The sequence below is a fragment of the Lygodium microphyllum genome, chromosome 12, assembly GCF_053477565.2.
Source record: "Lygodium microphyllum isolate KBCC chromosome 12, Lygodium_microphyllum_v1.1.10, whole genome shotgun sequence".
In the NCBI taxonomy this organism is placed as follows: domain Eukaryota; kingdom Viridiplantae; phylum Streptophyta; class Polypodiopsida; order Schizaeales; family Lygodiaceae; genus Lygodium; species Lygodium microphyllum.
The window spans coordinates 96847710-96871480 of record NC_141146.1 but is presented as its reverse complement, the minus strand read 5'-3'; the positions used below and the strand labels follow the sequence as shown (position 1 = coordinate 96871480).

Sequence of the window (23771 nt, the reverse complement as noted above, 5' to 3'; positions counted from 1 at the left end):
TTACCATCCAATATCAACCAAAACCCTAAGCCTATTCCACAGCCAAATCCTAATGTCCCTAGACTTCCCGCCATTGCGAACAATGTAACCAAAGCCAAGCCTATAGTCTGTTATAAATGCCACCAGCCTGGACATCTAGCAGCAAATTGCCATTCGAAGAAGCCACCTGTCCATATCAACTACCTTGGAGCAATGGAAGAAGACGAACATGAAGATATGCCTGATTTCACGGAAGATGAGGATGACACTACTACTCCTTCGGATACTTTACCAGGTATGCCAACTCCACATTCTTTATTGACTATGAAATGTTTAGTGCATGGAAAGGAAAAAATTATTTTGCATGATGACGGTAGTACTCATGATTTTATTTCTGCAAAGCTAGTAAAAGAATTGAAGTTACAGACTGTACCTACGTATTATCGCATTAAAGCAGCATTCTTAGGCACTAGGTATAATGGTACACAAGAAGTGCATGACTTAGAGATTCAAATTGGTCAATACACTGAAAGAAGAAATTTTCTAGTTGTTCCATTACAGTCGAGTGACATTATTTTAGGTATGCCTTGGCGTCATCAGCATAATCCAGATATAGATTATTCCACACATTCAATTAATATTCAATTTCAAGGAAAATATATTACATTGTATGGTATGCATGCATCTAATGCTTTTCCACTGCTTTCGCATACTCAAGCTAAACGTGCATTATGCAAGAGTAGTAAATCCTATCTCATTTGGGTGAATGAACTACAAGTAAAAGAAAATCATATGCACCCTAGGCATAAAGAATTTCTTGCACATTTTAAAGACTGTTTTGCCGAAGATTTACCACCTGGTTTACCTCCTTCACGTCCAGAAGACCATAAGATAGATTTGATTCCTGGTACACAACCACCTTGTAAAGCACCATATAGGCATAACCAGATAGAGCAAAAAGAAATTCAAAGTCAAGTTGAGGAATTACTAAATAGAGGATTGATAAGACCTAGTAGTTCTCCATTTGGTGCACCTGTTTTGTTAGTCAAGAAAAAGAATAACACCTATCGTATGTGCATTGACTATCGAGCTTTAAATAAGATCACTGTAAAGAATAGGTATCCAATTCCTAGAGTCGATGACCTTATGGATAAACTGCAAGGTTCTGCCATATTTAGTAAAATAGACCTTAAATCTGGTTATCATCAGGTGAGATTAGATAAGTCTGACATATTCAAGACTGCATTTAGGACACAGTATGGTCATTATGAATTTTTAGTGATGCCTTTCGAATTGACTAATGCACTTGCTACATTTAGTAGAATGATGAACTGTATATTTTTAAAATAGTATTGTGTTATTGTCTTCTTTGATGATATTTTGGTGTTTAGTCAAAATGAGAAAGAACATTATGAGCATTTGTCATTGGTTTTCCAGTTATTAAAAGATAATCAACTGTATGCAAATCCGAAAAATAGTGAATTCTTTAAAACAGAAATTGAGTATTTAGGTCATATTGTATCATTTGATGGAATTAAAGTTGACCCTAAGAAAATAGATGCAATATTGAATTGGCCTGTACCTAAAAATGTGCATGAGTTACGATCTTTCCTAGGTCTTGCTAGTTTCTATAGGAAGTTTGTGCGTAATTTTTCATTACTTGCTTTACCATTGACTAAACTTCTGAAGAAAGGTATTGTTTATCATTGGTCCGATAATCAACAGAAATCCTTTGACTTATTGAAACATGCATTAACCCATGCTCGTGTCTTACAATTGCCTGATTTTAATAGACCATTCTTTTTAGTAGTGACTGATGCTAGTGGATCAGGAATAGGAGCCGTACTTATGCAGGATAATCATCCTATAGCCTATTCTAGTTGTAAGCTGAAACCCTCTGAACTGAAATATTCCACATATGACAAAGAATTATTAGCTGTTGTACAAGCCTTAAGATAGTGGAAACACTACTTAATGGGTTCAGAATTTATGATTAAGACCGATCAGCAAAGTATTAGACATTTACTTAGCCAACCTCAAATATCTGACCGACATATCAAATGGGCATCCTTTATTTAGAGTTTTCATCCTATCATTCAATATCAACCCGCTAAAGAAAATGTAGTGGCTGATGCATTAAGTAGAAGACCTGCCATTCATAATATTTCTGTTATATCATTTGATTCTTTGATTGCTATGAAAGATACTTATCATCAGGATATTACTTTTCATGCTGATTGGAATAAATTAGTTCAAAATAATTTCATTCCTGTTGATTCATTATCTTATAACGATGGATTTATGTTTTATGAAAAGAGATTATGTGTTACAATTCCATTCAGATCTTTTGTTTTGAATGAGATTCATTGTCCTCCATATCAAGGTCATAGAGGTATCATATCTACTTTACGTACATTAACTGAAGATTTTTATTGGCCGCATATGGACACTGATGTATCTAACTTTGTTTCTGAATGTTTGATTTGTCAAAGAGTTAAGAGACATCATGGTAAACAGTATGGATTACTTATGCCTTTTTCTATTCCATCAAGACCATGGGAACAAATTTCTATGGACTTTATTACTCGTTTACCTAATACTAAATCTAACTATGATATGATCTAGACAGTAGTAGATAGGTTTAGTAAACAAGCATATTTCATTCCATGTAAGAAAACTTTAACAGCATCATAGGCAGCACAATTGTTTTTAAAAGTTGTTTTCACTAACCATGGATTACCAAAAGTTATTATTTCTGATCGTGATTCTAGATTTTGTAACAACTTTTGGATTACTCTGTTTGCTAACCTTGGAACAAAAATTGATTTCTCATCTGCATTTCATCCTGAAACTAATGGACAAACAGAAGCCACTAATAGCACTATTTTAGATCTTCTACGTGTTTATACTATTTCTAAACCTCAGACATGGGATACACATTTACATTTATTACAGTTTGCATATAACAATACACCATACACATCTACAAAGAAAGCACCGTTTGAAGTGATTTATGGTTATAGATTGTCTACACCTATTGCATCTTTGTCAAATAGAATTCAGAGTGCTGATGATATTGCTAGTATGCACAACACTATTTTTGATGAGGTTAAAGTCATGATTGTCAAAGCCCAGCAATCATATACCAAGCAAGCCAATAAGAAAAGACAAGCAATGAATTTCAAAGTTGATGACTATGTTTGGTTGAGAATAGAAAAACGTAGATTACAAAGTGTAGATAGACACCCAGTTGTGAAATTGGCCCCTAGATTCTATGGACCATTTAGGATCATTCATAAAATTAATGACAATGCATTCAAGTTAGAATTACTACCTCACTGGAAAATTCACAATACATTTCACATTAGTTTATTACGACCCTTTAGAGGCCAATTACCTGTACACCCTGTTTATGAAAACCCACCTTTGTTAGAGGAAGAGACTGAAATACTTGAACCTGAAGCTATCATAGACACTGATTTTATGACCACTAGAACTGGCCGAAGATATTCTAGATATCTAGTTAAATTTAAGAACCATCCTGTAGAAGAAGCACAATGGATGCACGCTAGAGACTTCAATGCTTTTCCCACTCTGTTAGCTCCACATTAAGCTAATAGCAATTGAGGTCAATCGCTATCCCACCCCGGGGGTATGATGCCATGAGGCATATTTCACGGTGGATTCCGTGCCATAGTGGATTCCGTGAGGTTTTACGGTGGATTCCGTAAACTTTGATGACCGGGGCTCATACACAAAGTGGATTCTTTGTGCGAGAAGTTGATGGGGATGCCTGTCCTTTTCGAGCGTTTCATCAATTTAGTGTGTACATGGGTGATTCCATAGCGGGTGATTCCGCAAAATGCATATTAAATTAATAAACGTTTATGAGTTTAGAGTGCGCACTCGTAATAAATTAAGGTTAGGATTGATTTCTAACCAATTGATTTATTTATGTAGCTGAAGACTGCTAGGTATTCACTTTTGTCGGTTTAATTGTATTATTTTACTAACGATTGTGAATGCTTCAGTTGATGTGTAGAGATAACAGCAGTGGCGGAGGAAAGCATTGGAGGATAGTGAGTATTCGATTTATCATTTATATTTTGATGGGCGCATACCTTAGGCATGGCGCATATATTTTGTCACGCCTATTTATTGAGGCGTTGGATATTTATTATTATTTTGTATGCGCATGGGCGCACGATTATGTTATTTATATTTGGACATTGTATTGGGCATGCCAGACTCTTTGGGCACCGTCCGTTAGCTTTATTCCTATTTTGTGCTAAAGCAAACTCAAAAGCTAAAAGCTTGCTATTTTGTAATTTGGGCTATTATTTGAGCTTGAAGATGAATAATACATAAAATACATGCTTTGTGGAGCGCTCACACAAGGCATGGGGGGAGATTGCACCCAATTGGTCTCTTGTTCATGTCGTTCATGCTTTTTACCTTGAATTTTGTGCAAAAAGTAGAGTTCTATTGTTCTTGGGGACCTTCCGGCATTCACTACGCGAGCGTACAGCATCCGATCTGCGCACTAGAGATGCCCTCTTTTGTAATCCCCCTTTGCATTCCTTTACTATTTGCATCTCCTAGGGGATGAGAATGACTTAAAAAAGACTTCACAAGGATTTCATGTTGGGGAAAAAAGACAGTCTACCATTACCATTAGGGAGATTGAAGAGGTGGATGAGATGATACCCTTTGACATAGAGGAAGTGAGAGCGGAGGATGCTTTGTAGAGTTTTGATCAAGCCCTAGTTTCCCTTGACAACCTAGAGGGTATGCAATTAGTAATTGTATGCAACAAAGGAAGCATGTTCATCTCATGTCTACCTAATTTACTATGTCAAATGGCCAAGATTATCTGTTGTTGGCTGGTATTATGAATCCACTAGACATACGTGGCCATTACATTCTCACTACCAAGTTAGCACATTTAGTGAGGGAATAGGCAATGAAAGAGATAGATATGCATCTCTTGGTTGATTTTGCGATTGAAGATGCAAAGTTTGTTATGGGCAAGTAGATCATCGAAAGCATTGAAGTGGAGCCCATGGATTATGAGCGGTAGCAATAATTGCTTTACTGAAGAAGAAAGTGTTGCAATGATTGAAAGGTTTGGTCAAGCCAACATGGAAAGGCATGAGGCATCAACTATCCACGAGGATGGGAGTAGCACAATTCCATTATGGATGCCATGTTTGCTTGAAAGTGATGAAAATCAACTAGTATGTAATGCTCTCCTTGTCCTTAGTTAATGATACTTTTTGTTTTTCGTCCCCTAAGAATCCATCCTTGCAACCAAGATCTGGAGTATGATGGTGACTTTCTTACTCAAGGATATCATCTCTTGCTGCAAGCATCTCCAAGTCAATAGGGCACAAAAAATATAGTACTCTTTCACAATACATTGGAAAATTAGATCATACAAAGGTAGCTGACATGCATCTGTGTACAGACTATACCTTGATATTTATTGTAGAGAAAATTTGCATTCATTTGAATAAATTATGAAAATTATGATTATTTATCTTTTTCATAATGAGTATATTTCCCTAACAATGGAAGGCTCCCCCTTTTTGTGCTAAAGGTACTCGCCAGGTTTTATGGAGGCTATTCCCTTCTAATGAATGCAAAGAAAATAATTTTAGTCAAAAAAAGATTTGCATTGTAGGTGTTTGGCATTGAGCATGGATGCCAATCTTTAAGGGCTCCTTATTATATATCATATGTTGCTCATGCCATTGTAGTAGGAGTCATGTGCAATTTGCATCCTTACTCAAAAAAAGAATTTTTACAGCAAATGAAAGATAAGGCTCCTATGGATTCATGATCTCTAGTACTACTAGCACCGTGTATACATATGCCAACCTCAGGATAAGGATGATGAAGATGATGATATGCTGGAAAAGAAGATGAAACCATCCTCTTCATCTCCACATATTGAGGAAAAAACACTTGTATTATCCACTCTTTGAGCCCCATTTTTGACTTGCCTCTTGCTAGAGCCAACTTGTATTATCCACTCTTTGAGCCCCATTTTTGACTTGCCTCTTGCTAGAGACCAACCATTATAAAAACATCTTATTCACAAATGAATTATTGTAAGCTTCTTGTCTCTTTTGTTTTGCCATTTGTAATGCAAGGCTATGTCTAAGTTTTGGTATGTTCTTTTTGCTTCTTCTATCTTGGTTCTATGCCAAATTACTCTATAAAACCACTAAAATTTTTCTAGAAGAGTGTTTTCCTTTTGTGCACCACCACTGTGTCTTGTATATCTAAAGTACCTAGTCCTTACTCATGAGACTGCTCCATTCCTTGGATGGACCAAATAAACAAGCTCCCATACTACTATATAAACTAGACATCATGACTATAAATAATATGCTATTCTTAAGAAAAAAAAAAGGAAAGGGCTAGTTAAGAGCTAAGCAGTAAGTTCAAGGCATAGAAACTAAATATGATATTCCCTACTATATATTGTATGAGATTATCTTTTCCTCACGCATCCTTCATGGGGGTTTTGAATTTGTTGATGGCCTTCTTAAAGGCCAAAGATCCTCATTGGACCAAGGTATTTTATCATAATACATGAACATTGTGTTGTGTAGCACTTTTCATTGGTTATAATAAATGCAAGAAGAATTTGTCTTAGAGTTTCTTTTTTCAGACTTGCCATGGAAGCACAAAACCCTTATGGCCTTAACTCCACTATTGAGTATTTTCTAGGAATACTATTCCTATTTTTGGATCTTTGAGGATTAGTCTCAATCACAATATTGCCCTTGTACTAATTTCTAACAAAAACTTCTCAATTGCCCATCTTTGGCCTTTTGGGGTTGTAGTTTTCATGCAAATCCAATGTAGAGACGCACTTTTTTTTTTGCTATTTTATACAACACATGCAATGTGCACATGTGGATATTTGTCAAAGGGATATCCAGAAAGGCTTGAAAATTTGGATGTTTGGTATTTCTATTAGGCACCTTGTTCCAACTAGCACCATTACACTTCTTGGACATGGACATATAGTAAATGCACTATGATTCTTAGGCTCCTTAGCCCATGAGCCACTCATACATTGCATTTTCGAATTGGGACATGTAGTGTTTAATTACAAGCACTCAGGGACACTCGTAGAAATCTTGCTACTATAAATTTTGTATTGCATCTAGGAATGAACCATATAGCTCATCTCAAATGTCCCATTCGATTTGTGGACACAGAGTGCAAGCTGCTCAAGGATAAGCACAGAGATCCAATTGTAGAATTCTCTGATCATTTTTTATCACAAAGCTTTATATCTCACCTCAAAGAGGCTTCTTTGATTGGAGTTTGGAGGGACTCTTAGAAGTAGCACATGTTGACATGTTATACATACACTTTAATATCTTTAAATATGTGGCCATGTGCCACTCCACTATATATTGTCCAAACCCTTCAATATTGAGTTTCTCCCTTTCTTCTTGTTGAGCACTTATTACCTCATGTATATACATTCATTTTGAAACACCTAATGCAATACGTCAAAATCATCCATGTTAGTCTCAAATGCTTACAACCATCAAATGTCTTGCTCTAATTGCATGCTAAATTACACTGAGACCTACATGCCTTCATTGCCCTTGCTACCTAGTTGAAGAGTCCTATTCATTAGGTTGATAGAAAAACTCTCCATCTTTTTACCCTTTAGTACAGTCTCAATTTCATCTAGCTTGATAACAAAAGTGGCAATGTCATTTGCTATTGTATGCTTTACCCTATTTAAAATCCTAATTATAGCTCTCTACAAAATCCTCAAGTCAAAGACTATCTTGTTACGCTATTGGACTTTAGCACTATCTTATTTCCAAGATAGCTATCTATGATATGAAAGGGCTCATCAAGAACTTCCAAGACTCTCTGGTTGATGTTGCATCTTATTTGTTGAACTAAGGATGGATTCCCTTGATCCTTTTCTTTTTGAATGTCTCTTGCATAGCTTTAAATAGCTCAATGTAGCTTTGTCTACTAATCCCCACTTTGTCCCAAGTGCTTTGGATGTCCACTTTGTCTAGTTAAGGCCTTTGCATGAACATTTCAACACATTGTTCATTGACCTTTCTAAACCTCTTTTCGGATAACATGTTTCCTACATCTTTGGGAGGAGTGATATTGTTGTAGGCTTGCCATGGTCTCCCCACATTCCTAGTTGCTATATTCAAATGGAGAATGGCCATATCAAATTACAACAAAAATGGCGACACACATATATGAGCATGGATTCGTAATGCATTCATATAATGAGCACTTGCTTTGGACTTGATGCTCTTGAAACACAATAGAAGAATATAACAAGCTTAGGGTGAGTGATCAATTGTTATCATTGCTATTATTCTTCTCATGCAACCTCTACTTCTAGGCTTGAGTGCCTCAATATTCTTTAGATTGCACTACCTTTCATACAACCCAAATGATGTTTTCTTTTGTCTAGTTATACATAGTTGGGTTCCAAGACTTCTTATTTCCTTAGCTCTCCTTTGATTGTTTTCTCATTGTATCTATTTACTAATGTGACCATTGGTTCTCCGACTTCAAAATGTTTGACTACATTCTAAGTATAAGCTAGAAGCCCTTGATGACCATCTGCAACAAACCTCAATAAATGAGGAACACAAAGAGAGTGGAGGGGTACATCTTGTTGTAAGATCCACATGATACCCAAAAAAAAAAAATTCAAGAACCTCTCACAAGAAATAGATCATGATTTGGTGATCAGGTCCCCTATGAGTTACCTTATCACATATTACTATATACTTTCATATAGATATGTTATGGATACGGATACCGATATTTTTTATCTATAGAAGCAACCCTTTTAAGTGATCAAAACTCAAATTCTATGCCAAATTTTTCAATATTAGGCAGTCATTATGATTTTAGGGGCCCAAAAATGATTGTATTTTTTGTCTGCTTTGTCTAAAGAGCCATTCTTAAAGCCTAAGAAGTTAAAAATTCACCTAAAAGAAATCGCTTCCATTGCACTCATTGTGTTACTAGACACCTTGTTTCTTTTGTAAATAGATGCATACTCATTATCTAGATTAATATGGAGGTGATATGGATGTTTGCTATTATCCAAGCTTGCAATTGAGTTACCAAGAAGTGATCCAAGCTTGCAATTGGATGTGGACATTTACAGTCCCTTGAAACAAAAATTTGAAAGAGGGAATATTTTGATAGAGTCATTGAAGCTTAAAGAGAATTTTTTAAGTAGCAAGTCATTGAAGGTGACAAGTGCATGTGATGCCTTCAATGTTCATTATCAATGAATGATAGACAATGAAAGTACCAAGGTACAAAAGGAAAAACATTCCTTGAGATTGTAATTTTTTTCCCAAAATATTTTATATAAATTACATTGCACTTTCTCTCTTGTGAATTTCTTACAGGGACAAAAAGTGACCTCAAATATCCCCTAATGTGTATGCAAAATATAAGTGGTAATTGTTTTCATTAATGCTTGTTTAGTCTTTTGGACAAGCAAGAAACAATAGTGCGTTGTGATCTCTACTACTCAATCAGAAGGAGAAGTATCTTTAGCAACTTAAGATATTGTATGGCTTTCTCATTTTCTTGAGGACTTTGGATTTCCTCTTTCCTCTAATGCTCCTCTTAATGTAATAGTATTAGCCTTGTTAAAGACTATGTTCAACATAGAAAATCTAAGCATATTTTTGTTCATTATCAATGTGCCCAACAAATATGTTGCTTCTTGTTGATATTTTTAGTAGAGGCCTATGTGAGGCATTATTCATAGTACCATGATCATAGCTTGGAGTTGCTACAATTCCTAAATCTTGGCTATATAGGGACTCAAGCTTTTCCCTTGCACTCCCCAATAGGAGCATCATATCAATATGAGAATGGGTTAAATAATCCATGTCTAAAACTCAAAGGGAGGTATGGAGGGCATAAAGAAGTCTATGGAGAATTTTTATATAGTGTCAAGACTTGAAACAACATCAAAGAACTCATTATTTGTTTCAAGTCCTACTTATATATGATAGTGATAATTCCCCATAGACTGCTTCTTGATGTGGAGATATGACTTTCTAATTAGATTACGTTTACCCATTCTTGCTTTAGCATGGATTTCTCTAGTCCTAAATCCACCATGGTGAATTTGATAATTTGCCATCCCTTTAGATGCATGCATTAGATCCAGCATGACATTATTCATGTACTAAGTGTAATCATGATTTATCTCTCTATGTATGCAAGCATTCACTCACAAAAGAAGAATAAAAAAAGAGAGCCGATGACTAAATTCTATATTAGTAAAATTAGGAAAAGGTTAAGGCATCTATTATAGAGTGAAGAGACACCTATTGTAGGATGAAGAGGTTGATGATTGAATGGGAAATCATGGATAGTGAGTACTTGGATTGTTGGATTTCCCAAGCTTATTGTACTCTAGGGTTATGGGGCTATATTGATGATATTGATTATGGCAAGGCCACATACATAGCAAATCCAACCATACCATTCTTCAAAGTACTCATTGGTGTGAGGATATAATATTGATCAAATAGGTTGTTATGGAGACTCTTGGTGGAGAGGCAAAGATGTCTTGATAGTTATGCTCCCCTTGTTCCTCAACCATTTCTTCCTAGAAGTGGTTGAGACGTCCTTGGGGGTTTTGGAGATGTCACTACTAGATTCATACAAGATGATTGGGCTCTATTTATAAGGGCCAAACATGGAAAGGGTGGGCAGTTTACTCAAGGGGTGGAAAAAATAATGAATAGCTCTCTCTCTCTATCTCTTTCATGTTAAAACTACTACCAAGTCTATTGTACTCTAGGGATATGCATCTATGTTGACAATATTGACTTTGGTTGGATGGATAGCAAATCCAACCACACCATTCATCATCAAAGGACTCATTGATTTGAGAATATAATAGCAATTGAAGAGGTCATTATGGAGGTTCTTGGAGAGTTGAAGACATTTTGATAGGGGAGCTCTTCATGTTTCTTAACCATTTCTACCTAGATCTAGTGGAGATTCTTTGGGGGTTTCAAAGGTGTTGATATCACTAATAAATTCATAGCTTTGCATTATCCTTTATGCAATCCATACAAAACATAAACTCTATAAAGACAATGGGTTTACCATGAACATCAAGTTGTAGGAGATATACCATGATCGAAGGTATAAAGATAATGGGCTTACCATGAACATCAAGTTATAGGAGATATACCATGATCGAAGGTATAAAGATAATGGGCTTACCATGAACATCAAGTTGTAGGAGATATACCATGATCAAAGGAAAACCTTCAAGATAAACAAGGAGTTTCCAAACTAAACTCACATCCAATAAAGAAACCGCATATGCTAGTTTAACACAATATTAGTGAGTTTGGGAATCTTCCAATTCCCATTTTTTAAATACTAAAAAGGTGGCACCTAGATAACATGCCAATAAGTTTCTCAAAACCATATAATGTGACCTATCATTGGAAAGCACTTGAAAAATGGAATCTATTGAGCTATACAGCGCTCAATTTGGAGTTATAGTGTTCAAGTTATGACAAATCCAAAAATTTGACCACGTGTCTCAAACTTATGGGAAATTCCCATATTCCCCAATATGGTATTGTTTACAAAAGAAACAAGAAGAAGTAGGCGATTTGAGTTTAAGGTTTGCAATTATCATAGCACCCAATATGGATGCATATAGAGAAAGCCTACAGAGTAACTGTGTACATGCACATCTAAGCATAATAACAAACACTCGAAAAACACATTTGTTAGCAATGCTGGACTTTACACTCTCTATATAGCCACAAGAACGCACTTCATGTGATGATAAGGAACAAGATCACTTGAAAACAACCAAACCGTGTAGAAAAGAGGAGGAAGGTGCTATACCTAGAAAGCTTGAAACTTATAACTAGAAGAAGAACGATTGGCAAAATAGTTGCCCACAAAAATATGACTACTTTGCTTATGTATCTCACTACATAGCTAGAATTTCTAGTGCTATTTTGTTTTCCAATGAAAATCGTTGCTAATAAAAGCATGTACATAAACACTAGAATTGCTCTCTACATTCTATAGCGACTAGTGAAATTTCAAAAACTTTCAAAATTTAGTGAAAAGTTTTGTCGCCAGTATATTTGATGTCTTGAATTTCTATGGGTGTATAAACATAACCATATTCTCCATGTGTTACCATGGTACCAATGTAAGGAAAGAGAATCTTTGCCCATTGTTAAGGACAAAATTGGGCCCATGGATGATGAAAACGAATGAAAAATTTTTAAGTGTACACAAACCACGACATGCAAAGACTTTGGGTGGAGGGGAGGAATGAATGATTATGTAAGGGATTGACAAGAGCAATGAGCACTATACACGAAGGTACTATTGGCGACATGATATGACCGATTCCCGAAGATCTACATCTGATAGGCCCTAATCATAGCATCATATTTCAACGATTTCGAGCGGAAGTAACGGGAGTTTTCAAATGGCCAAATGGTATTAAAATCCGAATGGCAGCATGCCTCGTAAACGACAGACGGCAGACGCGGCTTTGCATAAACTTCGGATCGAGAAACAGTCAACTGGCATGAATCGAGAGTCTGGGTGTTTGTATAAGCCAGGCTATGTGGACTGCAGTCTGCGCCGATACCATCCATGGTCCAAAGGAGGATGGATGTGGATATTTATCTTCAGCCAGGATGGATGTGGATATTTATCTTCAGCCCCAAAGGATGAGTACTGCGCTGTCGACGATTGCGGCTCTCCTTCTCATCCTGTCATCAGCATATTTTGCGGCCCATACACTCGCCACCTTCACCCAATACTCTGCAGGTACCGTATTATAAGTCAGGACGAGACCCTGCCCATCAGGTCTTCTCTTTACTACTTACTATCCACAGTCGGAGTACTTATTGCTAATTCTAATGGTTGCCTCATTGACGGCTCTGATGTCTGATAACTCGGTGTTGTTTTGGTGGTGGTGATGTAGCTGCGTCGATTAATCTGCGCATCAGAACTGCTTCGAGCCCCGCATTAGTACTCCGTCGTCCCAGGCGTCTGGTAATATCACCGCCCACATTCTATGTGAATTAAGAATCCTTGACTTCGTAACTGAGCATCGGATAATTCTCCAGGTCCCAAACACGACACCCGGCCCTCCTTCCAACAATGGCTGATCCGCCCGAAAGCCGACAGATTGCGCTATCCCATGAAGGCACTCGAGTTGAGAATCCAAAACTTCAGCAAGACTTTTCATTGATTTGACATATCAAACACAAGTAAATCTGTGGCAATGCCATAGCTATGATTGCTTTTGCTATATGCCCAATCTTAGGATTATGAATTCTATGTATTTTATATAGTTCTTCCTATTCTAGCATAATAGGGAGAACGAGGAGCATAATCAACTTAGTATAAGTATGGCCTCTCTGCACAAATAAGTCATGGTTTGCATGCTTAGTCTTGTAGAACTGGAAGCACTCATGCTATTCCCACACTCCAAATAGGATCAAGGGAAATGTGGTTGCTTTGGAATCTCCAGGGCAAAGCTCTAAATAATATAGAAAACATGGGACATTAATTCTTACTCTAAAATAATATTCTTTAAATTGTATGAAATACTATTGCAAATATAGGCTAATTTTTCTAAGAATTTCCCAAATGCATTTACTATTATTTGGAAATTAAAAACTAGTTATTTCTACCAAAACTTATTGTTTATACTAAATAAAAATTATGAAACATAATAAAATATTTAAAAATTTTATAATAATGTTTAAAAAGATAGTTATGAGTTTTTATGAAGTAAATAATAATTATAAATAAATTGTTAAGACAATATCAATATGAAAACTATGGGATTAAATGTCTTTTATAAATAGAAATATATTTGATGTTTTGATTTGTGCCAAAAATAAGAAATTTGGGATTAGAATAAATTAGAGATTACTTCTTACATAGTGTTATATTATCTATTTCAAAATAAAAATAATAATGAAATATTATCACACTTAAGAGTTTATATGCCAACATTCAAAAATTTCCTTGTAGGAAATAACTTAGTGGTATGAGGTCTAGCCTCAACGCCAATTATGGATTTAAATAATCGAATAATCTCTAATAATTACAAGTTTACGTTCAAGTAAGAAAATGAGAGGAGGGCGGTTAAATTTCTAACTTAGGGGAGCAGTGGGGATTTTAAAATGAATTCTTTATGTCTACATGTGAGAAGTGGAAGTATATTTACTCTATTCTACCTTCTATTTAGTTAAGCCAAAAAGGTGGAAAGGTCATTACTATAAAAATCTAAAATATAATAATTTCTTAATCAATTATTGAGCAACAATGCAATACGACTTACACTACTTAAGAGAGTGAGGTTTCGTTTTAGAAATGGATTAAATTATGGAACTTTCTTTGGGCATTAAGTTATTTGTATTGAATGCTCTATTTTTTTAATCAAAGGAACCTAAACGATGGAACAAGTATAGATCACATGACCTATTTTTTGAAACTAACTCCAAAATCTAAACATGAAATATATATTTCTAGATAAAATGTTGCTAAGAGATACAATAATACATATGAGTAGCCCCTGAAAGATGGGGAGAATGTGTAGTAACCTTAAGTTCAATTCCTAGCTATTAAAGACTTGGCTATGAGCAATTATTCAAAGTAGCATTTCAATAGTTCAATGCTACTCAAATCATTGAGGTTTAGCTAATGGTGCAAGATTATTGCATGAATTCCTGTTGGACTACTATTGATGTTTTCAAAAACTTGGATGGTTGGCTAAATGAAGTGATTTTATCTACGAATCCCACCTAATCTAGCATAAATAACTCTCAGCAACATTTGACTTGTAAACCCTATTCAAAGTGGCTTAGCTTTGGCTGGTCATTTCTTGTGTATTTTCCGAGAGCCAAGTGCTCTCAAAAGGTGGTGAATATCCCTAAGATATCTAGATCATGGCAGCATGCTTGTAAGATTAATGAGTGGATACTAAGTTTGTTTTTTAAGAGACTATTTTCCAAACTTGCCCTAGGATTTCCAAAGGTAAATATTAAACTAGGTAAGAGATATCATACTTGAGGGTGGAAAATACTTTGGCCCAAAAATAATTGTAAATGTCAACAACTATCCACTTGAAATTGGGCATATAAGGATTGTGCTCAAACTAGTGCCGTCTTGGCTGCTTATTTGGATTAATCAAAAAAATTAGATCAATACGATTAGTATATCACACCATTTTGATTGATACTATAGGACATTCTACCAAATTTTTAAAAGGTTTAGTTAGGATGGTGTGTTGCCCTAGATTCGTGTATCCAGAGGCTTAAGAGTAACTTTTGACACAAATGACGTAAGAGAAGTAGCAAAGATCTTAAGTTTAGTTCAAGAACAAGAGGAGAAACTATTCTATAGACAAGTAGACCTATCCTTAAATTGCGAAGTGCACAAGCAATCAAGGAAACCCCAATCACAAAAAATTAGAGAAATTTTATACATTGAAAGAAATCATGAGGTATGATAGTAGCAAGTTCTAGTTTTATTTGTGGGTGAATTTTGAGGAGAGGCCAAAATAGCAAAACGAAGTCGAGGATCAATGATCAAGGGAGCAAACAACTAGATAGGAATCTTGGCTAGTAGAAAGACTCAAAAGAGTGAATACATTTGTTCTTTTTAAAGTTAAAAACTTTAACATTGAAGTTTTAACCTTTAAAATTTCCCCTAAGTTTTGATTGTTAAGGTTTTTTAACTTTAGCCCTTATTCTTATGTAGATCAATTGAAAGATTAAACTTCGGAGATATTACAATTTCAAATGTTCTTAAGAGTTGCAAAGCATTAGTCAAGCATGAAGCCTGAAAGCTTGAGAATTGGTAATGGTGAAGAGAACACGCTACATGCCTTTACAAGCTTTTATGCAAGCCCTATTATCAAGAGAGAGTTGATAGCTCCTAAAAATCTTGCTCAAAATGATGTGGCTAAGAATCCAAGAAAGGGTCCATAGTATGCTCTCTAATTATGGTCTCACTAATGGATTTTAGGCTCAAGCTATAAAGACAGCAGTGCATTTGATCAACATGTCTCCTAGCAAGACATTGGATGGCAAGACATAGAGGAGCTATTTTCTGACAAGAGATCTAGTTATCATCATTTGTGTGTTTCTAGATGTGAGGCATTTATGCATATAACTAGGACAAGCAAAGTAAGCCTAATCCTAAGTCCAAGAAAATATATCTTTCTTGGCTATGGAGAGTCAATGAAATGGTCTATCACATGTGGGATCCTAAATAAAAGGAGGGAGTATGTAGCCATGATGTCATCTTTAATGAGCATAAGATACACGAGTAACCTATGAAAATGGTTAAGGTCTACAAAGTGATATTTTAGGATATGGGCAGGTGGTGCATGAGAAGATTATACAACATGTTGCATATGATGCAGAGCTTGAACACCCTACTATTGTTGAGGTGAGAGTACCATGGGGTGGAAGAGAGTCTCATGCCTTACATGATAGATAGGTGGAGTGGGTAGAGGCTACTATTAAGCTAGTTTTACAAAGGTTTACAAGGACTCTTTGTCTCTATTATATCATGGTTGCAAGTTATGGTGAACCTTCTTGTTATGTTGATGCTATGACTAGGGATTATAGTCGTAAGTGGAAGAGGGCTATATGGATTGTTTGGAAAAGAATGCTACTTGGAAATTAGTTACTTTGCCTAAAGGAAAATATGCACTACCATATAAGTGCATCTACAAGCTAAAGTTATCTCTGTTTGATGCATTGATGAAAAAATTATATCCATTTTGTGCACTACCCAAGTACAATGCAATATTGGTGGTCAAAGGATTTAAGCAAGACAAGGGAATTGGCTTTGATAAGATCTTTCTCACCAAATAAGATGATCATCCTTCGTACAATTCTTGCATCAATTGCTAGAGACAATATGGAATTGGTTCAAATCGATGTAAAGACTACTATATTGCATGAGGATATTTACATACAACATCCTAAGAGGTTTATTGTGGAAGGAAAGGAGCAATTGGTGTGTAAGCCACATAAGAGCTTATATGGTTTGAAATAGGCTCCCATGGAATGGGATCGTAAGTTTTAATTTCTTTATGCAATCTTAGTAGGGGTATACTAGAAGGGAGATTGATTACTACCTATGTACTAGGAAGGCTAGGAATGGTAGCCTAATGATTTGATTCTATATGTGGATGACATGTTGATTACTATGGAGTCCATTATGGATGTGAATGCTTTAAGAAAAGGTTATATGAAACCTTTTATATGAAGGACTTGGGGAATAGTAGTAACACTTTTGGTATGCACATTGTGCAAGATTGATACAAAAAGATACTCTAATTATCTAAAGGAATGCCTTGGAAGATATTGTAGTATTTTAATATGGAGAGAGGGAAGGTTGTCAGTATTCCATTGCCTCAATGTTTTAAACTTAGCCAACAAGACAGATGAATAGAAGGCTAAATGGTCAAGACTCCTTATGCATCCATAGTTGGTAGCTTGATATACACTATGGTTGTTACAGATCTAGATACTTCCAATGAATTGTAAGTCATTAGCAAGTATATGGAAAACCTTAGCAAGAAGCATTAGGGGTAGTAAATAGCATCATGAGCTCATCATGAGATACTTGAATGGAACTAAATCTATATGCATATATTTTGAAAGGAAGAATGCATCTATTCTTGGATATATAGAGGCTAATTTTGCACAGAGTGTAGACTTTAGGAGGTCTACTACAAGTTTTGTATTCACTTTCATAGGTGGTGCAATCTCTTGGGTCTCTCAATTGTAGCCATGTACAACTTTATCTACCACTAAGGTTGAGTATGTTGCAATCAATGAAGCTTTATATCTTATTTATCTTGTGGGAGACTTGGGTATTACAGAGAGACTCCTACATTACACTGTGATAGTTAGAGTGTCATTTAGTTGGCATGGAGCCTTGTCTTTCATGCAAAGACCAAATACGTTGAGGGAAAGTATCACTTCATTCGGAAGGTACTTGAGGACAAGTGCATTGATCTTGTAAAGATCCATACAGATGATAATCCTATAGATCTTCTCATGAAGAGTTTACCTTCTGAGCACTTTGCACATCTTGTACAAGAAGTGAGATTGTTGAGGTAAAGGCCAATGGCCTAAAGCCACATGGGCACCCCTTGTATATGTACACATTGTATAATCTATAAGCAAAGATAATAAGATATAAGCATACCATTCATTTTGTACCCATATAACTCTCTTGTGTTCCTCCCTCTGTCAACCCTCTTGCACTCCATTTCTTCCACCTCACATCCCACTATTACTTCCCTCTTACATGTAGCTTATTTGAGTATGGACACCATTCATATTATATAGTTTATGGTGAAATATAAATTCATGCTCCATGACATCATCCATCTTATTGCACTCATTGAAAGAGAAGTTACAAACCATATCTTCTAATGTTTTCAAAGTCATTCGCCTCTACAATCTCTAATGCCATCTCATCTCGTCAATCTCAAGAATCTTTTAGTTTTGCATATTCTAGCATATGTGCTTATGGTGTGGCATCCTACATCAAACAATTAGATGTAGAATTTCCTATTATATTTTCACAAAAACTGAGAGAAATTATTCTTCTTTATGGGTTGCATGCTTTCTAGTGATTTTTGGGGGTCCCATTCTCTATACATGCTTGTATGATTCATTGTGATTCTACACCCTTGACACATGCACACTCAAAAATAATCATAGATATATTTAATTATTTAATCCAACTACACTTAGTAATGATATACATGCAAGGTTTTGTCCTATCACTGAGGAAGAGGATGGTAATATTGGGCACTTACTATTAAAGAGTGTTGACATCTTGCTTGCAAAACTAAGAAGAGATAAGGCACTCCTCTATTCAATATATCTCTCTAGTATGCATTTATCAATATAATTCAATAGTACATTCCATCCTTCAGTAAGGGCATTTATATTTATGCTTACATTTTATTTTGGTTGTACCATAAAATGCCAAGTTATATGGGTCCACATTTTAAAATCCCTCCCAACCACTGATGTAATATAGAATGATCCCATCTATTTGAAACACCAAAATATGAGAAAGAAAAGAGATATCATAGAAGGGAAACCTTTATCTTTTGCAATTTGGTGTGTTGACCAAAGGTGATGCAAGAATACCTCTAAAACATGACATCCCTAATGATGATGGCAACTATGGGTGGAGTCATATCACCTCTCCTTAATCTTGCTTGCCTTCTCTTGGACCTAGTTTGTGGCTATGGCTACGGAAATTGGAAGCTTTAAAAACTTGTACTAATCCTCACACAAACTCTCTCCAACTCATCTAAATCTCAAGAAGTGTGGCTACTATTTGTATCACATTTTTTGTATTGAGATGAAGTCGATTGCATGCACTCTAGTGGATGATTGCCTCACTTAAGTGCACTCAATTGAATTAATGTGGGTCCACTTGATGGGACAATTGAACAACCATACTGAATTAAATGTTTATTAAGTACCTTGAATAGTGCATCCTTACAATCATTGGCAATCCTTTATTAATGTGTAATCAACGTTCTAACCATTTTTAAAGCTATTCGTACATCCTTGTTGTTGTGCTTTTTTGCCTTGACTATGACCTTCCCCAACATTTGACTTGAGTGTAACCAATAGCTCAACTCAAGTCTATATTTTCACTATGTGTGATCCTTGAGCAGCTCTCAAACTGAAGTGAATATTCTAAGTTTACTATGCTTGAGTGCTCGAGCACTTGAGTGGCTAGGTTCCACCCTTAACTGAATCTTGACTGCTACGATGTCAAGCCCTCACATGAGTGCTTGTTAATTTGTTCTCTAACACATTATATGACCTTTCAAACCAATGTACTCGTGCTTGTTTAAATGAATATTTTAAAGTGGTTCCTTTCTTTATTTTGCTTCCTTCACCTCTCCAATGGGTTCCTTTTCCTTCCCCTTGTTCCCTTCCTTACATTATTTGCTTCTAGTATTGTGTGCTCAAGGCTCAAGACTCAAGTACTTGAGCCCAACTACACTCAATCGTGCACACTCTATTAGTTGAAGCCTAGTTCTTTCTTCGTTGAATTCCTTACACACTTTCTGTATGCCTAGATGTTTTTCTAATTTCTTTTCCTAAGTTATTTTAATTTACTAAAATGAAAGGCAACAATAATCCTAATACTTAATTTTCATCAAGAAACTATTATGCAAATTGTTCCACTTCCTACTCTAGCCATGCTTGTCTTAGAGTCAATTGATTTCACTTGTGTTGCAACAATGGAACCAAATTTAGTATTGAACTACCTATGTAATCAAAAATGGAACATGAGTGGAGCTTCTATTGACCAATTCTCACATGTTTTCCCTCCTCTCCTCTTTAAGCCATTATTTCACAAGACAAAAAGCAACTAAGCAAACTAAATAGCTTCGAGGTTGTAGTAGACATATCCCTTGCCTCTTTTCATTGTAGTTAGCTTGATCCAAAACTTGGGATGGTTTCATGATCCTTGTGCACTCTCCTCTACTCTAAGAGATCAACCTATGCTTTGGCTCACTTTAAGCTCCAAATTCCATAGCCAAGAATAATAGCAATAATAATAATCATCATCATAATAATACTAAGACACAAAAAGAGAAGTCAAGAATGCTTTACCCTTGTCTTGCACACTCTCAACCTCACTCACACACACACACACACAAAAATGGAAGCAAGTCAAAAGCAAATGGGAGCAAGAGAGTAAGAACATTTGGAACATGCACAAGAATGAGTCTTCCATTATTTTTTCAATCTTATATACATGGACACATTTTGAGGACTCTCTTTTACATTGGGTGTCCACTTGTAGATTGGCTCTTTGAATGGCCTTTTTGCATTGAGACTCTTACTTTTAGGATCACAATGTCCTTTCTAAATTACATGAGATTCCTAGGATCTCTTTAACAATTTCAAGAGGTACCCAATCCTACACATCTTATATCTCGCATGGGTCTCCTACAATCCCTTCTTCCAAAACCATAAATCCAAGGTATTCAATTTGCTTCTTGAAGAGAGCACATTTCATTTCCAGGTGGTACCTTAAATGGTTCTCCATTAATGCAAGGCACGTTCCTAAGAGCAAATTGCTTTTCATCTTGGGCAGAAGGTTGATGGGGATGCCTATACTTTCTAGATGTGAGACCTGTAGGTGTGAACATGGGTGAAGTCATACGTGGGTGATGCCACAATATTCATATCTCAAGTTCTAACATCTACATAATTTGATTATTTAATGGAATTCCAATGATTATTTGATTTATTGTGGCTAGCTACATTTATTTGATTAATTATTTTCCTAATACAATTTTCTAATTTTTTGGCAGGTTGATGTGTAAAGCAAGATGACTTGGATACGCACAACAAGTGTAATTTATTCCATAGACTTCTTCATTGAATTATTTAAATAGATGCACCACCATTTACTCTAAGGTGTGCACACACGCTTTTTGTAAATATTTATTGATATTGGAGATTTCAATAGACATATTGAAGATATTCTAGAAAGATATTATGTCTCTCAACAATTAGGATTGTGCAACAAATTTCAACCATCTATTTAGCTAACTCAAAATCTGTCCTCTATAAAATAGATAACTAAAAAAATACACAGTATCAACTTGATTCTCATCACACTCTTCATTTCTAGCTATAGAATGCCAAAATCCAATTTATATGTAGAAGTCATGGCCAAAATACAAAAGTGTTGTCAAGCTATCATAATTGTCCATGACGTTTACAGCATGCTATGTATCCACTCAAAATGGATAGAGTAACCACTCATTAGCTCAATAAGCACTCAACAAGGCTCAGTTAAGCCCTTGAAGCTCCTTGACAAGCTAGGAACAAGATGGAGCAAGCTGGGAGAAGGGAAGACTGAATACATATCTTGGAAGGAAGAAACAATGGCTGCCATGAAACCTTGAGATGGAATAAGTTGGGACAAGGGAAGACTCGATGCATACCTCGAGAGGAAGAAATAGTGGTGGCTGCCATGAAATCTTGAGATGAAGCTTTGAATTTAGGTTGAAGCAAAGGATGAAGAAGCTCCTCAAATAGTTGGCTCTGATACTAGTTGAAAGGTAGAGCCCAAGTGGAAGCACACAAGTGGAAGAAAGAGCAAAGTAAGAGCTATGTCAGATGGAGTAAGAGAGAGAGACATCGTATGTGGGAACTCCAATAGTCACAATGCATGACTATATTCAATAGTCATTGAAAGAATAAAGAATAAAGTGACACTAATGGGTGTCCACCACTCGCAGTGTACATGTGTGCGGTCATGATGTGTAAAATAAATACCGAGCAGTGTAGGCACAAGCATCTTTATCCACAATAGAGTCAACTTGGATCTTGACCTATAAATCTAGATCATTGTAGAGAATAAGGCCTATTTCTAGAGCATGCATGGCATTAGAGATATGACAATTTTCTTGTCGATCCCAAGAAGCTATATTATCTAAGGTGGGACTTAAAGACAATCAAAATACTAAAACATTTACATCTTTGAGCCTTTTGGTTATTTGAGACAAAAGAACCTAATTCTCTCATCCTTGTAAACAATCACTTGGTTAATCAAAACCAATATAGGTACTCCCAACAAAGCTTATGAAGTTTGACCATATTGTAATATCCTCATGCATCCAATATTCCTCATGATGATTATATAAGCGATATGGTTGATATTTGATATAAATAAAGTATCTCCTAAATTATGGATTGTAAAACCTAGGGATCCTCTCTTGAGGCTACAACATTATTTTAGATTTGCACAAATCTTGTAAAGGATGATCAATAATGGAGAAAAGAAAGTTGATTTCTTATACCTTTTCTTTTTGAAGTTTGGCTTTTATTTAGATAGAAAAGAGGATATTTGAAAATTTTATTTAAACCTCTTAGGGTATCTCAAGCACAACAAAAAGAGTAACTTCCTAACTTGTTTGATAGAGCTAGATAGATCCATGGTCTTGTTTTTTGGTATTCTACTTTATTTCATGTAGTCCTTCATGATGCAGTCTATAGACTACGATTGGAGGGATCAACTTATGATGATTCTTGAAAGGATCTATAATCCATGTCCCCCCTACACAAAACAACAATGGATGTAGATAGGAGTTTATTGGTTCATAGATGCAAGTGAGTTACCCTACTTCAAAACCAACCTCAAGCAAATCAATTGGATAAAGGAGCTCAAGTTGGTAAAGCTAGTCATTTTAAAAGAGGTCAAAATAAATGCTACCTTGCATATTAAGGGGGTCAACGAGATGATCAAAATCACTATATTTATGAGCAAGTGATACAAGTTGTTTCCACTCAAGGAGTTGCAACATTGGGAAGGTCTCAATGGAATAACTATCTCAAAGAAGGATTTCAATAGTTTTTGACATGTTTAGAGAGGTACAAATATATAGCATGATAGACATTAAAGGATTCCATGACTGAAATATCTTGGAACAACTTAAATAAAATGAGTCATTTGAGTCCCCATTATATTTTGGCATTGAGTATTAACATATTGTAATTGAGTTATCTTGATCAATCATTATTTCATGTCTACTAACACATCAATTCCAATCAAGCTATTCTAACTAAGTTAAACTTGATTATTGAGGCCAATTTATGGTGAAAACAATGGTGCAAGGATAGTGTCCCCTTTGAACTTTCAATGAC

At 35.7% G+C, this 23771-nt stretch overlaps 1 long non-coding RNA gene across 1 annotated transcript; it reads left to right on the top strand.

The window, feature by feature from the left end:
* Positions 1-12649: 12649 nt before the first annotated feature.
* On the top strand, positions 12650-13618 carry LOC148028072 (uncharacterized). Its single transcript, XR_015692561.1, has 4 exons — positions 12650-12681; positions 12747-12855; positions 13013-13083; positions 13158-13618. It is a non-coding gene; the product is annotated as an uncharacterized LOC148028072 (long non-coding RNA).
* Positions 13619-23771: the final 10153 nt, after the last annotated feature.